Source organism: Brachyistius frenatus, unplaced genomic scaffold, assembly GCF_029030835.1.
Source record: "Brachyistius frenatus isolate BFR_SWC_R1_liver_20210118 unplaced genomic scaffold, ASM2903083v1 Contig_32, whole genome shotgun sequence".
NCBI classification, from domain to species: Eukaryota; Metazoa; Chordata; class Actinopteri; family Embiotocidae; genus Brachyistius; species Brachyistius frenatus.
The window spans coordinates 2,214,215-2,228,168 of record NW_027210631.1 but is presented as its reverse complement, the minus strand read 5'-3'; positions in this window follow the sequence as shown (position 1 = coordinate 2,228,168).

Sequence of the window (13,954 nt, the reverse complement as noted above, 5' to 3'; positions counted from 1 at the left end):
TAAAACTAAGACACCTTTACTTTTCATACCTACGTGAGACAAAACGTGACACTGACACGTAACGCCGCCTTGGAAAGTGTTCTTCCAGGTTTCCCACAAAAAAAACATACAACAAGCCGTCCAGACGATCAATTCAAGACGCTTCAAAATGGAACCTGCTTTGCTTCAGTGGCATTTGACAAAAATACAGAAGTGAAAGAACAAAGAACTCAATCAGCACTGGTAGCTTCGCTGCGTTTTTTTTTTTTTTTTTTTTTGCTATAGAGAGTTTGATTTATATTTCAAGGACAGTTGTATTATGTACCAAGACTATCTCCTTATAAAACATGTAGACACATTTAGTTTCCCTCCAACGCCTTCAGCTCCCTCCGTCTGTCTGGCCTCGAAGGCCCAAGAGATACTGGGACTGTGCAGTCGCTGCGTGCGTCACTTAGCCCATTTATCACAACTCAGACATGAGAAATCAAGAGTCTGGCGAAACATGGAAATCTCCCTTGTGCCGTGCTGCATTAGCAAGCTCTAAATTTGGTATTGGCCAAGAAGGACTTCCACTAACACCTCAAAACAAGAGGATAATTGCAGTATTTTTTGGGGGGGGACTGACTGGCACAGACAGGAGCGATATGTTCATTGTTTAATTATTTGAAGTGGCACAGAAAGCTGCTGGGTTTTTTTTGTTTTTATCTCAGACCGAATTGCTGACGCAGACTTCCTGTGAGTCATCTTGGTATTTCATCCATTTTTTTTTGTCTTGGAAACAATTATCTCCACAGCCCTGTTTGTGGCTGCGCTCATTTCCAAAGTATCCCGATCCATCTGCCGTACATCTCTCGAAGTGTGATTTCACAGAATAAAGTTCAGGCAGGAAGTTGCTGCTGTTGTATTTACAGTGTGTTGACAGGGAGGTAAATGCAGTGTGACCGGAGACCGTAGCGGGTAGCCTTGTTAGCGTCACAGCCCGGGGGCGCGACACAAACTCAAAAGGACAGCCAACACGAAGGTGAAAGCAGCCAAAGAAGACATTTAATATATGCCGTTTGAAAGGCGTCTCTCTCCCCCCCATCCGACGAGTCTGCTTTTGTTGTGGCAGCGCTCGAAGTGTCCACGGGCCCGAATAACATCACACTACAAACAGGTTCCCTGAAGCGAGGCGAAGCCAAGGTCTCGCTATTCCTCAGAAAATCTTTCTCCGCTCTGGAATCAGACTTTGTCTTACTCTTAAACTGACGGTTTCCATCTCACTGAAAGATGCTCACTTTGCACAGTGTAGTTCCCTTTTCTCAGGTCTATTTTCCCAAAGCCCCGTGTTCATCGACAAACGCTCTGTATGGCGACTATCCTCTTATTATATCTCGTGAATAATTTAAGGAGAACTGCTTTGTTTCCAGCACATAACTGTAAGTGTGCAGCTGGGCAATAAATCATCTTTCAGAGCTGACTCATACTAACGTTTTGCCGCTGTTGCTCGGGTAGGATTTGTGTTAACGTGCGTCCACACTTCTGTAAGTCTGACGTGATGCATGGATTACTTTATCCCGCAAACCAATCGCTTTTAATGTATTCTCCATTGTGATTTTTTTTTTTTCATACGAGTGAATGCGACAGTAAGACATCTTTTTTTCTTTTCTTTTTTTTAAGGAATCCATGTATTGTCTTACTCACACACTCCAATAAATACCTTTCATTAAACTTGAAGCACAGCCGTGCTTACAATGACAACCGGATTGTGTGTTTTCACCACTCAAGCTACAGCTTGTTGAAATGTTGACCTAATGATGGCGCTATAGAGGAACAGTTGGGGATCACAAAAATTTAAATATTTTACAAAAATTTAAAATCCAGTTTGGACCAAAGCGGCAGACCGACTGACATTGCTATCGCTACAGCTGCGCTGCTAGTCTGCTATTCATGCACTAGTTTTATTGGCTTTAAAGGAAACCAAGGTCAGTTACAACGACTACTCTCACAGCTCTGGTTATTAATTCTATTGGGCGTGATGTGACTCCAATTCAGCAATGAAATTAGATGTTTGAAGGCTACTTTCAGTGGTGTACCATTTGACATTACACTTGACTGCGCTGGAGCTGGTGCAGCTCGGGCCCATGAAAAGCTCCAGCGTGGGCTGTCATGGGAACAGATCGACTCATACTTCAACTTAATTAAATGATTATACTTTAAATGTGTTTGACAGAGTGTGATCCTTCCCACCTCGTGTACTAATATTTTTGAGTCACAGCTTCTTTTATATATTAGTGTTTTTTTTAATTTTTTTTATTGAAATGTTCCAAAACTGCAGATTTAATTGAAAATAGATATTTCTTCAACCCGTTACTAAGACCAGTCAAATTTGGTTGTTTTATTGTCGAAAGTTCCGAAGGAAGAAGGAATTCTGGGAAACATTAATTTGTTTGTCCAGTGACCTGACTTCCTGTCATTTGTGATATGTCAGGTGTTTGGGCTGAGGAGAGGATCAGTTACAATTATGTTACACTGTTGGTTATTTCATGGCCAAAAAGCAGGTAAAAGGGGCCGAGAAACCTGAGCAGTCAGATATACTTTTAAAGAAACAATTTATCCAGATGAGCCACAATAATATACATATATTTTTTTCATTTTTGGAGTAATTAAGGGTACCTCTAACGCTCCTAATAATTCACAGGAAAAACACTGGTGTCAAAGCTGAACCAGAATATTAACAATGAACAGTTTGATAATAACTTTAATTAAAAAAAAAAAAATTAAAAAAATCCAGAAGAAGTGACAGGTTTTGAATCATCTCTTCAGTTTTCATGGTTAATCTATGAAAACTCAACTTTAGTTAAGCAATTAGCTTTTCAGTGTGAGAGTGCCTCTTTGTCTTTTACAGCAGCTTTATAATGACTCAATGTTCCTGAGGTCCTTGCAGAGTCTCGAGAGTTCATAAAAAATTGTTGAGCACTAAATGTTCCAAATCCAATTGCTGAGATCATTAGAACTGAAAATGTCAGAGTACATATATGCAAAAATACAATCCCACACAGGTGCAGATATGCATATGTGCACGCACACATAAATAGACAAATAGATAGACATCATTTAATAACATTACCCTTAGTGGAACCTTCTGCTTTGTCTTTTGGTGTCTACACTTTTCATGCAGAATTAACTGTGTCGCTGCTGTTTTCCTCCGCCGATCGCTAAACCAGATATCAATCGATGCGATGGAACGAGCGCCGAAACGGGGAGAGAACTTCTCTTCATTAGGGGATCCAATTTAAACCGTGGAAATTGATTTTAGTGAAGGGCCTGCACAGCAATCAGACAAACAAGGCGACATATTCATGTAATCATTGTAATGAGCTTTGTTCAGCATGTTTGAAATACAAATTTACCTCTTGGAAAACATTTCATCTCCGCACTGGAGTTGTGTTTGTTAGCTGCAACGGACTATATATCCGAGTTCAGCTTCTGCTGCATTTTTGGAATTTATTTTTTTTTTGGGGGGGATTTTATACACTTTATTAATCCCCGAGGGGAAATTTCTTCACTACAGCAGGGGGGCTCTCAGGGGGGAGCTGCTGCAGCAGGCTGCCACTAGCGCGGCGCCAGGTAACCTGACCTGAGGTGCATGTTTTTGGATGATGGGAGGAAGCCGGAGAACCCGGAGAGAACCCACGCAAGCACAGGGAGAACATGCAAACTCCGCACAGAAAGGCCCAGGACCGGATTCGAACCCGGAACCTTTTTTGCTGTGAGGTGACAGTGCTAACCACTGCACCACCGTGCCGCCCAAAGCACATTTAAAAAGGAACTTTACATTTATGTTACGGTGTGTAACAAGTTTAAAGAGTTGTGTGGAGCTGCGTGGCAGGGAGCAGTAATGTCCTTGACAAGCTTCGGGGGACATATTTCCTCACAACTGGAACAGGGCACTGGGGGCAGCACTATCACAGGGCGGCTGAGCGCTGAGGTAAAAGGACAGCTGGCAGTGACACACTAAACGCATACATTAGTCAGGTGGGTACTGTCAATTCACCCAGCAATTAGGAGTACAGGACAAACACATGTTACATTTAATGTGTAATTCTACCTGCATTTATCTTTGGAAAGGTTTTGTTGGGGGGGGGGGGGGGGGCTGATTCAGCAGTTTCATCTGCAGAACCTCCGTTTATTGTAGTGTAGTACAAACTGTCACAAAAACCTGGTCCCTGTAAGGCTAACAATCATAATTCAAGGTTAAGGTGTGGCCTCATTTACAACTGTTGTCATTGTAAGATGTGAATTTGGAAGTTTTATCTGAATAATAACAGGACAGGTCAAAACCTGGGATACGGACCGTGTAGGAAACGCCAGAAGGCTTTTTATTTCGTGAAGCTGGGAGAAGCAGTAGAAATGTGGTCGCTGTACCGAACAGTAATAATGAAGAGGGATCTGAGCTAAAAGGCAAAGCTCTTGATTTGCTGGTTCTGCTGGACGTAGAGATCTCTGCCAAATAATCCATCCGTACTGTCATTTCATTTCTGGAGATCTATAAATCAGATGGTTTTGTCTGCAAATACTTTGGGCCTTTATGGCTCAATAGTGTGAATTTCATACATTTCAGAGTGACTTGAGCTGAAATAATGGGGGATGCATTACTCGACAGCAACAACTAGTTCCACTGAATAATTCATGCACCTCTTTAACACTCAGTCGTGACACTTCATGTTTAAATCAAATTGTTTTATCGGCTCATACTTTATGTGATTAACTGTGACAAAGTGAATTTTTGTCACCCCAAATGAATTTGTCAGAATTAAAAAAAAAAAAAAACAACGTTTAATAACGAGGCAATCTACAACTTTGCCATGTAGTTAACAACGGAGGTTTTTCCTTTTGCTGTGCGTCCTGCGAGGTGCATGCAATTCTCAGCTGGGAGGCAGAATTCGGCATAAAACCGGTCGGTCCACATTCCCGCTCTCCCCTGCGGTCGTTGAGTGTGGGTGATAACCTAAAGAATAAGATCAGGGAGTGTCTCCAGGTCCCCGGAGACCAGCCGGAGGAATTCGAGGGGAACTATCTCTGTGACTACTTTTAATTTGAAACAAATAGTTGTGGCATTCGTCCGACCTATGGTGAAACTATGATCATTCTGTCAATGACAGATATTTATGTAGATAATCTCCTGCAGTTTTGCAGTCCAGCCAAAAACATGCTTGTTGATGCACGAGAACACGTTGTTCTCAGACTGCACGAACGATCTGACATGCATTGGAATCAGATCTCACAGTGTGACCTCATTCTTCAAAATCAAATTCACCCAACATGTTAAAAAAAAAAAAAAAAAAAAAAAGTCGCCCAAAACTGCCTCTGCCTGCTTTCTCAAGCTGCCTGTCAAAAAGATTACAGTACAGACAACCTCCATCTCAGAGCAGAAATAACAAGTGGAGCCCATATGTATGCATCGCTTTGGGAGACTCTCAGCTGTGACAGGCAAGAGTAACCAAGCTAGCAGGAGTATTGGCAGGCATTGCCCTCTGGCACAGTTTGCCTTACAGTAGAAGTCATGTTAGCCTAGTTAACAAGGCTGTGGAGAAGAAGTCAGTGGATGTGCTTTACTGCCTCCGTATGTCATGTGACCCTCAACTGGGCTTGTAGTAATCAACCCTTGGGACCATTTCAGGGACATTTCGTTTGGCCTGGGGTGCACCATTGTTGACAAGACTGGTACCAGGCTCGACACAATGAGGGCTTATTAATGTTGGGATGGAAACACAAACAACCGCAGTCAAGGCGAGGGTAAGGATTGGTGTAGTGTGTGGTGGTTATGGTTAAAGATGCAGCAAATCTCTAGAAAATGAAAACAGTCTGGCAAAAACAGACGAGATCACCGAGTCGTTAGCCGGTGACCTGGATTCATATCTGCTGGGATAAATGCTGCCTTCAAACGGAAGTCGTGGTCTCGCAGTTACAACATATGGATCTGTGTGCTCGATGTGCTTGGTGCAAGACAACAGCAACACGGACATCAAAAGACTTGTTCTCGCAGGAAATGCTCGACGACGGAGGGAAACGACGAGGCCAGTGGCAACATCAACATTTTCCTTCGACACACTATTCAATTACAAAGAAAAACTCTACGATTCAAATTACAATGTTTATAAAGATATTTGTTTGTATTATCTGCAATTGAATATGGTCATACATTTAAATGTGTTTTTAAAAAAAAAAAAAAAACGTATAAACCTTAACATTTGATTATTTAAAGCTAACTGTTTTGATGCCGTTGCCTATAAATGATAAGACTGTTGATGAGGGCTGGAGAAATTCACTTTTTACACTCGAGTGCTTGTCCTGCTGGTGCAACAGACTGCAGGTGAACACAAACTTTGAAGTTTTCCCACCTGCGCCAAACTCCACAGATGGCCTCTCTGAGCCGAACGGGGCGCGAGCCGGTCTGCAGGGAGGCCTCGTTGCTATCAGGCCAGCTAACAGGTGGAGGAGAGCACCTCAGATCCATAAAAGACTGGGAGGTTCAAGGGAGGAGTAGGTGCTCGTCCCGGGGAGTAAACTAAAGGAAAGCTAGTCATTGATGCCACCTGACCTTGGTGAAGCAGCAGCACACTCGCTCTGCTATGAGGAAGCCGGTCTCTACTGTGCAGGAGTTGGAAGATTCAGCGCAGCAGCGGCGAACAGTGCTCTATCCGTGAGGTAATTTGGAGAGCACACCTAAAGTGATTCATTTTTATGCTCTATTGTTCTTTATATAATGAGCGAAGAGGTGTTCATTGCAGTGGAATGCTTCTACTTCTGCCAATTAGGGGGAGATGATTAGCAAAGAGATATGCTGAAATTGCAAAACCAATCCTCTGCGAGACAGGAAGTGTATTGATTGTGCTGCCCTCTTCACTGTACGAGTCCCGTGCCAACATTTGTCCTTGAAGTCATTTTTCCCCACAGTCGAGGCTAAAGCACCTTAAGCTTTAGCTTTGCTGTTATTTCTCCACTCTGAACTGCTAGCTGGACAGCAGCCCAGTCTCCCTACAAATTATGGTTATATTGGGCATTTTACTCGTCCCATGACTTACATGCGGTGCCAACGTTCAGTGGTGCTGCGGGAAGTAATGTGCCCCTTTCGTAGGGAGACCAGCAAGTAACGTTCCCGAACTGTGACCATAAACATTTTGTCAAATGTGGAGAAAAGTTTTGTGTCATAGTTCAAAATCACATCATGCATTAAATAGTGAGAAGTACAAATGAATTTAACAGTTCAAATGACTGGTTACTTTAAAAGGCCCTAAAACCTGTTTTCTAAATAAATGTCCTACAATAAGCTGCATGGTCCTTCGTGGACGCTTACATTTTTAGTTGTTTTACATCAAAATCCCCCCCCACATGTCACTCAAGGCACTCCCCCCTACCTCCCTCCAAATTATGGATAACTTTAGACCTTAACACAATTCAAATGGGTGAGGTAAATTACATTACATTACATTTAGCTGACGCTTTTATCCAAAGCGACTTACAATAAGTGCATTTCAACCATGAGGGTACAAATTCAGAACAACAACAACAACAATCAAGAAAGTAAAATTTTCTTCAAGATAGCCAAACTACAAAGTGCTATCAGGAAGTGCCATTTTAAGTGCTACTATTCAAGGTAAAGTCGGAAGAGGTGTGTTTTTAGTTTGCGGCGGAAGATGTACAGACTTCCCGCTGTCCTGATGTCGTTGGGGAGCTCGTTCCACCATTTAGGAGCCAAGACAGCAAACAGTCGTGATTTTGCAGAGTGTTTAGCTCGCAGTTCACCTCCCATACACGTTGTCAGGAAGGCAGAAATTAGCAAAAGAGACCAAAACATGTTTTATCCTAAGCTGTAAACATGTTTATTTATACTGTAAAGCCAGGACTTTTTAACATGGGGGGGGGGCTGAGGGGACCGGCTCGATTTTAAAGCCTGCCTCAAGTGGCCATTCAAGGAACTGCAGTTTTTGGCCCTTTTAGTGCCGGCTTCTTGTTTCAGCCCCAAGGGTGCCGCTCACTTCTCTTCCTAGTTTCAAATGGGAGGGGCATCTGATCACAGTTTATGCGTTGTTTATGCGTTGTTTGGTCGTGCCAATCAAATCAGATCAAACCACACTTATGCAATCCTAATGAAGCACTACAGCCCAAAGTGTAAAGATGTTTGTTTTTCCAAACTTTAATTGTTGGATATTTGCAGTCTTGAATATTTCACATTTTAGAGAAATACTTGGATTTGACACCACGATTTTAAACCTTACAATACTTCCCACCGCTGACTGGAGCCAAAAGGATTGTTAAATATGAACAACCAGAGCTGCCTCACACAACAAAGAAGAACAAAAAAAAAAAAAAAAAAAAATTCAGGCGTGTGATGAATTACAACCTCTGAGATCTATTAGTATTTGGTGCAGTTTCACTTCATGGAGCGAGAGGAAGCCTGTGTTTGTTCAATCGCACTCTGACTGGGTGCCCAGACAGGTGACCTTTTTACCTCACGTCATGGCATGAAAGATGCAACCTGCTGCTGTATGAATCCTGGCTAACCTTGCCCCGTGGACAGGACATGCCTAAGTATAGCAGCCTGCAGTGTTATAGGTCAGGAGGTGACCTGCTACCCAGGAAGAGAAAATAAATAAATAAAAAAAGACTGCGATGAAAGCATATAATCCCGTCCTTCATAAACCATGTGTTTGCATTTCAGGAAGACACATGGAAACCATCAGGAAAAAAAAAAAAAAAAAAATCATTCTGAATTCATGCAAAGAGTGTCGGGTCAGGAATCAGGATGATGCGAAGTGACATTAAGTGAAGCCGGATGGGTTTTTAGCAAGCTGAGAGGTGGAACCACGGAGAGGGCTGGAGAAGTGCTGGCACCTGAGCCTGAAGTAACCTCATCCTGCAGATCCTAACTTCCTGCACGACTGTAATTATATGACGGACAGATGTGAATTCAGCTCAGACTTTCGTGTTTCTCAATATTTGTACTCTCAATTACTAGAAAGTAATCTCCATTTGAATTCAAGGTTTGGCTGGATCGCAGCGTCTTCTCATGGTTACGTAAAAGGGTTGAGTAATAAATTATTGCAGAAACAGACACTGCAAGGTGTTTTCTGAGGGCTGCTTGTGAGACAGAGAGATGAGCGTCGGAGGAAATGCTGCGACTTGCAGTACATTCGCTCGGACGTCAGCAGTTTGATTGTAATTAAATACCAAAAAAAACGGTGCCCTACTTTTGCCCAACTTTGGCAGCCGAGCAAATAATCTGAACGCGACCGCTGAAGGAGGTGATTAATGACATCGCAGTGTGAAAGGAAGACAAAAAAAAGACGGTGTCATCTATTGTTTTTGTTTGTTTGTTGATTTTTGTTTATCCTGTGTAAGAGGTGTTTTTTTTTTTTTTTTTTTTTAACAGTCTGAGCTGTGATTTATACCTCCAGTTGTGTGTATCTTTTGCAGGTTGGTCTAAAATTAATTTCAGGGATGGGATTTTTTTTTTTAAAGTGGAGTATTGTGACTGCAGCCAATCAGTAGAAATACTGAAGTAACACAAATGGTAATCTAAAGGGAACTTTTAACTTGATTTTAGTCTTTTTTTTATCCCCATTTGCTTACATTTTTTTTACGGACAGATCATTAACCTACCTACTGGGCTAAACAGAGGTTAAATCAGATATTCTGTGCTGCAGTGTCGGTGTGTTTGAACATGACTTCCTGCAGAAATTGTTTTGTTTGTTTGTGTTTTCAGTGTCAGCAGATAGTGTAACTCTGTGCTTAATGGTGTGTTCACGGCATCCTTCTTGTTTTTGGTCTTATTTGCTATGCTGTTTGCTCTTTACAGTTCCTGGTGTGTGTCCCGCCAGCTTCTGCCTGTCCTACTTTACCGTCTCCTTCAATATTTTGATTGTTTTATTATACCGTCAGCAAGTCTTCTTGCGTTGCCTCCCTGACTTTGTTTTTGCTTTCAGACATTTTGTCTATAGCCATTCTATTATTTCAAATAAGTAAATAAATTTAAAAAAAATTGAGGACATTTCCAAATAACTTTTGCTTGCATTTCTGGTAAAAGAGAGCTGCAACACTTGCACAGAAGACACGAGGTAAAAGGTGCTTTTAATTTGAGACAGGAAGTAAGGACAATCGGCCAACCAGTGGTGTAACTTTAACACTCAGTCGGTGACAGACATTCATGTTTCCATGGCGGGTTACCGTTTTATTCCCACCAAAAACTACAAAAAAAAGAAAAGAAAACTTATTAGGTGGCTATTGAACGCAGTGCAATATTTAGCAGCTAAAGGGAGAGTTTGCGAGACAGTTGACCAAAACAGAGAAAAAGGGAGACTCAGTCACATATTAAACAGGCAGACACAGAATATGAACTTAAAAAGGTGATGATAACATGTCAGTGTTTTTTCTCCCAACTTACCTCCAAATCCAGAAAAAAAAAAAAAAAAAAAAAAATCACTTTATGCAGGTTCGGCAGTAGCAACGGGACACTACAAAAATACTCCTTTTCAAGTAAAGATCCTGTATCCTATATTTTGATTATAAGCACCATCAGCATTATCAGGTTTACTTATATTATCAAAAGCAAAAATATTCTAAACAGCAGATTGGTCCCTGCCAATGTTACACAACTGTTACATAACTGTTTATATATTGAAAATAGAAGCTGCAATGCTGTATTGCTTAATGTATGAGTCATATAAACTGATCACATGTAAATTCTTAACTGGTGAAGTATCTATTAGCATTTAAGTAAATATGGTAGAGTAAATAATATATGCAGTGTAGAAGTGGAAAGTATAATAAAAATGGAAAAACTTCAAGAAGAACAAGAACCTCAAAATTGTACTTAAGTAAATGTACTTAGTTACAATGCACCACTATAAACAAAAAGGTCAATCTGTGGAGCAGCGGAAGAGAATAAAGTTGCTGAAGAAAAATATGAAAAACAAGTCCAAAAAAATAAATGACAGTAACTGCTTTTGCATAATTACCAGAGATCAAACTCATTTGTATTCTTAATTTCTCACAACACAGTAAACTAATGACTTCATGAGAACAGATTCTGTTGTACAATCTGCCTGTTAGTCATTAAACTTCAAAATCTATTTCCGAAGGACAAAAACAACATACACCGAGGACGAAACGAGGACACGCTGCCAAGGAAAGGCATTTTTTCTGGGAGATAAATTTTTGGCGTTATGATGGCCGAAGCTGCCAGTCTTCGTGATCATGGCCTTGCTTGTTGGTTTGTGGCGGTGCCTGAAATTGAATGTGGACATTTTCACTGGGAACATTTGCTAAATTTGAAAGAGATTACACCGTAATTAATGATCGGAAAAACCTGCTCTGATACCGACACAAAGACGGACAAGGTTGAATCATGTACTTGTTTTAAAGCCTTTTTCACTAAAGGCTTTTTTTTTATGGTCGGACTGACAGTTTTGCAGCACAAAATCCACCCGTAGACCAAAATTATTCAGCCTCAGCACCGACAAGAGTTCACAAATTTGGTCTCCCACTCACTGCCAACAAGGCCAGAGAAAGTCTGTGTGTGATGACAGCACATTTTGGAGGCTTGTCATCTAAATTGAACTGTCCGACATCAAATGAGCGTGGACTCTCTCTTCCGGTGTGCTGCGGCTGAGACATTTCAGAACTTACAGAGTTATCAAATTCAGCATTGCATATGTTTTTTTTTTTTTTTATACCTAAATAATACAGATTAAGAAATGTGAAGGCCTGTCCTTTGGTCAAAACAAAAGCCACCAAACTGACCTTTCTATCACACACAAAAGAAAACATCACCTCAATAAAAACTTGCTCTCTCCTCCTCTTGAAGCCAGCCTCTATAAATACTTTCCCAGTGGTATTACATGGAGGGACGGCTGAGAAAACCGAGCTAAGAGTGCCCTCTACGTGCAGACTGGAGCTTCGTGCTGGAATGCAGACATGCAAAAAAAAAAAAAAAAAAACACTGAAGATATATGCGCTTGCACAGCCGGGGATGTCTCAGATATTGAGCTGCAGCTGGATTTGCACAGCGTGAGTTGGCTCAAATTTTTTGATGGGTAAAATGTTTCCTAGCTGTCTCACTCATATGCAGTTTAGACACTGCATTTTTTTTTTTTTTTTTCCATATGGGCTCAATATGAAGAGCACCTGAGGTAAAGGTGAGAGGGAAAGCTTCGTGTTCACGGTGCCCTCTCAGCGCAGTGTCATCAGAAGTTAAGTGGGAAGGCAGACCAGATCAAAGCAACGAGGCAGATCTTCACTGTCTGAGTTTATCTCTGCTAAAGCCAGAGAAACCCTGTCACAACCTCAGATGCTCAAAAACGATTTTCCTTCCGGACTCATTATTCCCTCCAGCGCCGGATGCCGGTACACACACACACACACACACACACACACACACACACACACACACACACACACACACACACCAGTCACGCTTGTGTAACCCAAATCAAAGCGCTCCGTTTGAAGACTCGTTTGGTTAATAAGTCTATTACGAGGCATAAAAACTGCAATTAGATGGAAAATCTGGAGCCAGTGTCAAAATCCCAGCTGATTTTCTCCAGGCAGATTATGCACAGACAGGGTTTGTCATCTGCAGTGACTCATACCGACACACTGCACCAATTAACAACCCCAACAAATAAAACTAGAAATATGGAAATTTCTACATCAACAAATGTTTAGGTATGCTTATACACGAGCATATGTGAGAGCATAAACAGGAGAGAACAGAACCAGTGTTAAGGCTCATGAAATGTTGATACTATTTTGTACATATGTGCATATAAATTCATTTTTAGGCCAAACGTGTTTTCTTACTTTCTTACAGACGTGGGAGAAATGAAGAAATAACAACAGTGTCTAGGGCCAAATGTTTTCAAAGCCGTGGAACAGGTATTATTATCTGGTTCAAATATTTGGCGAGCCAGTGAGAAATGTGACCCTTACAATTTTTCACAAACTGACATATTGACAGTGGCAAAGTGAAGGCAGGCGCGTTCCCCAGTAGACTTAAAACACAGACATCATTAAAACACTCCTACGCTCAATATTTCTCTGCTGTCCACGACTGTAAACAACTTCAATAAAACATAATTGAATTGCATTCGATTTTACAGGTGTACCCAATGAAGTGGCCACGGTTATCATCGATGTAAAAAATGGAATAACAGCAACGACACGCAGCAGATAAAGAACGGTTAAATCTATTTATTTCAGAAGTTGAACGTTTGCTCGTGTTGCTCTGTGTCTGCTGGTTTTGCAACTGTTGTGATGCCCCCCCCCCCCAAGAGGTGAAAGCAGATTTAAATAAGAATAGTTACTTTTTCAACTTTCAAGTTGAAGCCAAAATAGACACATTGGAAAGACTGTCCACTGAAGCCTATATTCTGCTAACTTTATACTGCTGTCTGAATAATCTCCAGAAAAGTAGGGCTCCTCGCCCCCTGGAAGATCAGGATTATACCGTTTTCAAATGTTTGCTTGACACTTAGCTACAGTAAGATCCAGCCAGTAAATGGCAGGACACTTACAAAAGACTGAACAGCCAGTTCTTCACTCCACAACCTGGCACTGGAGCAGACAGATGTGCTGATATGCCATCTATAGCCGCGGGCCTTTTCTGACTTCTAAAGGCTTCCGCTGTCAAAATGGGGCGCCGGGGAGTGCATGACACAAAAGTTAAATGAAGGTTAAATGGAAGCACTTCAAAGTGGGCGATCTCCACAGAAAAATAACGCGGGAAAGGTTAATGTGTGTCTTGTTGAGACAGCGGAGCAGCTTGTAGCTTTTGGCCATATTGGTTTGGGGTCCGGTTTGGGTCAGAACGCCTCGGGGCCGCCGTTTATTGGTTGCATTCACACGGTTGCTGCGTGCAGCACGATAACAGGGTTTGAAACTGATGCTTTCAGAGCCGTTTTCTTTCAGGTTAGATTTTCCCTCTCGAGCTTCA